This window comes from Cupressus sempervirens, chromosome 10 (assembly GCF_028749045.1).
Source record: "Cupressus sempervirens isolate cs-2001-9-10 chromosome 10, ASM2874904v1, whole genome shotgun sequence".
Classification (NCBI taxonomy): domain Eukaryota; kingdom Viridiplantae; phylum Streptophyta; class Pinopsida; order Cupressales; family Cupressaceae; genus Cupressus; species Cupressus sempervirens.
The window spans coordinates 739379762-739384416 of NC_143127.1; positions in this window are offsets into that span (position 1 = coordinate 739379762).

Here is a 4655-nt window from a genome sequence, read left to right on the forward strand (position 1 = left end):
TCATGGAATTAGATCCATTTTGGTGATTGTTAGTCATGTAGTCCCAATTTACTGGCATGCTTTAGAGATTATATCCACAAGCTTTGATCTCAGGGAGTTAACATGTGTGCTCTTGGATTTGGATGCCAGGTAGACTTATGCCTAAGGGTACATCTTTCTATGTTGTCATATGAGTTAGTTATGCATTGTAAACTTGGGGATTATCCTATAGTTATGCATTGTAAACTTGGGGATTATCCTAAGTATTTAATTTATTTCATAAAATTAATGTTTGTTTCCATGTTGACTTGTGGCTTGAGGGTTTATTAATCTAAGGGTTTTTATTTAATGTAACATGCTAGGCCAACCTATGGCTTAGTTTAGTATAAGTAGAGGGTCTTGTGAAGTCTGGAGTCATTATTCATTCAACATGGAGAAGATTGAGCAGTGGAGAAAAGTGAAGTTAAGTAGAGCTAGTAGGTAAGTGTGGGCTTGGGAAATAAGAAAGTTTCTTGGTGGATTTCGAGCACGAGTTTAGATTTTTCTTGGGATTTTCTATCAAATTGTGGATCTAGGCTAGCTAGATGTTGGATCTTACGAGGTCTTGCAAAACTGTTATTGTAATTGCTGATGTAGTTGGTTGTAACTCAAAAGGCCTTATGGCTTGGCATGTTGGATGTAAATCTTATGATTCTATTAAGAAAACTGGCATTGTTGTGGATCTAAATTTTTATGTTATTGTTTATAATTACATTGTGTGGTTATTTGTAGGGGGATAGGACATCTCATTTGGGGATTCTCCTTCCTTGCACTGTGTCACTCTTGTTCATGTTCAATATCTCCAAAGAAATATAGGCTATAAAAAAACATCAACTTCTTGAAGAAGTGACAATTGACTATTACATCTATTAATGTAAATACAATTTTTTGGTTTTACGACCTATAATATAAAATATATGTGCCATCATGATTCATGTATGAGGTCTCCTAGGTGATTACTAACTACTAACATTCTAACTTATACCTACTAAATAAGAATGAACTAAAAATTATAAACATTAAGGATTTGAGTTACTTACCTTTTTGTCTGTTCGAGTCACCACTCGCCAATGCTCTTGACAGTTTGAGAAATTGAGACTTTTCTATCAATCAGAATCGAGAGAACCAACAAACCTCAATTGTGTAAACTAACATTGATCTATGAAACCATTTATACCAATCTTTTTTGGAAAGTTCAACAGGAAGCATATACCATATACATAATATTGGCAAACCACACATAATAAAAATATATATTATGTCATTTTTGAGGTGATTATGGTTCATCCAATATATGGCCATGAAAAATATAGTTGGAAAAAATGAAATTAGTGTAGGACATGCATCAACAAAATGTAGGGTGAATTTTTTTCCCTCCTCTAAAAAAAACCTTATAAAACCATGGGTGAATTTAGGTTGTCCAAAAATTTCCCTTTAAAAATTGTAGGAAACTGTTTTGAATTTATGTGTGCCAAAAATAAATCGAATAGGCTATATTGCCTAAAAAAAGAGAGATGATGACATAATCACTGGGCAACAAGCCTAGGGGTGCAACCCATTTTTATTATAAAGTTGTGGTGACATGACCTACCCCATATGTTGAAATAATTTTACATATCTACTTATGCCAATGTGTGAAATTTTCAAATTGGTGAATATTCACCACTAAAGTAAAACCTAAATAGAAATTAAAAATTTCCCTTGAAATAATGTTGGATTTTACAACTTTTTATTAATTTTCCTAGGGGTGGGTTCTTAAAGTTATCCCTAGTCTCACTAGAACTCCTAAAATTATAAATCCTAAATTGTAAAGCCTACACCCTATGTCCACAGGTCTTGGTTTTGTTGAGATATGATGATTCTACTAAGAGCTGTAGACACCTACAATTGGGCACATCTTTTAATCAGGGCTTTCACTGAATTAGCAAGGGTTTTAAGGTTAAAATCATATGTATTTTGGAGAATTGAGGATAAATCAATGAAGTCTGAATTAAATCAAAAATTCAAATTAATCAACTATTTGAAACCATTTAAAATTTACACATGAAATTCAATTTTAAAGTAATTAAAATGGGTATTTATCCTCAAATTTTTTTATATTCAAATGTCTCTGAAATCATATTTTAATCAAAATGGGGATGTAAAAATCATATTTGAATCAAAGTGGACCCAAAATAATTATTTAATAATTGAGTGGATTCTCCATAATGAATATTTTATTCAAAATGGGTTCATGGATATTATTATTTCATTATTTAACCTTTACCCTTGGTAAAAACCAAACTTAACCCCAACCCCTTTGAAAAATCTATAAATATAAGGCATTTCTAGAGAAAAAATATCAAATTTTTATGCATTGTTATTATAGTTGTAATTCTAGAGTATTTTGAGAAAATCTCAATTTCATGCATTGTTATTATAGGCATTCTAAGTCCATTTCATAGTTTCATGTCATTTGTTCCATAGTTTTCACATTTAGTTTTCATCATTAAGTTGCATATCATTTTGTATTCTCATCATCATAATTACATATTCCATTTAGTTTCATTTTTATCCCACAATATCCCATTCTAGGATGTCATTGAGATGCTTGATCTGAGAGCAATTTAGTCATCATAGTTAGGGAGACATGAGACACTCTTGAAAGACTTAATTTGATAGTTTTCTCTTCAATTTCATTATCTTTGGATTTGCTATCATTTCAAGTTTTTCATCCTAATGTTTCATGAATATGCTTTACATTGATATATATGTGCTAATCCACTAACGTTTGCATTGTCTAGGCTTTGATTTGCATAGGTACATCATTCAAGAGCATACACGAGCTTCATCCATGAGAATAAAAAGAGTTGGAGATAATGGTTGTCCTTTCTTGACTCCCTCGGATGAGTCAAAATAACTAGCAGGTGATCCATTAATAATTATTGAGAAATAAGCTGCCAATATACAAACCTTTATCCACCTACACCATTTCTCAAAAAATCCAAATTTTCTAATCCAAATTTCCTTAAGACTTTCATGAGGAAACACCAATTCAATTGATTATAGGCCTTCATCCTATCTAATTTGATCACAAAAGTAGGAAGTTTATTTCCATTGATGGACTAAAGGGCTTCATGTACTAGTACTGATGTTGCCATAGTTTCCTTACCAGGAACAAAACCACCTTTCTTAGGGGAGATAATATGCCTTAGAATAGGTTGCAGCCTCAAATAGATAGATTTAGAGAAAATCTTGTAGATGGTATTGCATAGAGAGATGGGTCTAAAGTCAACAATAAACTAGGGCTTAGAAGTCTTCGGGATGATTGCAATATTAGTAGAATTGAAGTGTTTAAGTATAGAAGCATTTCTTATGGCCTCTTCCAAAGCTAATAGATGTTGGAAGTCTAATGGGAAAGTAAGATATTGAGAGGGGGAAGGGGGATGAATAAGGATCTTTAGACTTTTACTCTTCCAAAAAATTATTCAATATGATATCTTTCACCTCAAGCCATTATCTCAACAATATTATAGATCACATAAACATTTATTGTAATGATGTATCAAATCCAACAACTAATCACACCAATGAAATATGTAAGAAAGTGATCAACACATAACACAAAGATTTCGGTTACCTAGCAACCCTCCAAGGTGAAGGTAAAACCAGGGTGGGGATGACACCCACAAATCTTCACTACTATAGCAATAAAGCTCATCTGTTAGGGCTAAAATTTTGATCACTTCTCATGATCTACCTTGTGAGGGGTTTGCCTTGTTAAGAGCTTACAAGGCTTACATAGTCTACCTTGATTAAAGGATTTAAAACTTACAACTAAGTAAACACTTTGTTAAGAGATTTGCGAAGGTCTGTTAGGACCACTCTGTTAAGAGATTTACCTTGTAACACTTGCTAGAATGTATTAGTACCTGATCCTTTGGTTTGCACTTAAAATGTTGATAACGAATCTCCTCTTTACAATATCTAGTCTAATCTCTAATCTAATATATCCATATTATGTCCTTCACTTCTCTACATGGTTTCTATATCTAGTTTACCTTCTCAACTTGCCTCTAACATTCAAACTCACAACCTTTCTCACACGTCTTTGAAGTTAGGATTTGGATCCTCTTCTTATAACCATCTATAGATATTTGCAGATCAAAATGAACGATCTAGATCTCTCTCTCTCTCTCTCTCTCTCTCTCTCTCTCTCTCTTTTGTTTAGTATTTCCATTTTTTTGATTGGTTGATCACCTTACATAGGGATTAATGATCCATAAAAAAAATGTGAGAACCTCTATAATTGACTCCATGAACAAAAGCATACATCTGTAGATTAGAAAAACAATTTATCTTGTTGTTTGTGTAATTCCAAACAATTATATCAAAACTGGTTTACTCGACACTTGAACATTCTGATGCTTGGTCATAACTATTCTAAATGTTGTCACTCAACATTCACTTGCTCGACTTATACCATGTGAATTGGCATGCATAGGTTTTTTATGAATTATGTTCTATATAACTCAACATGTATTCAAATACTTGGCGATCATAGACTTTCTTAGTAGTCAGTACCACTCAGCTCATACATAAAATATACACAAGTATAATTACAATGCTTGGCCTATATAGGATGTCTTAGTCATAGT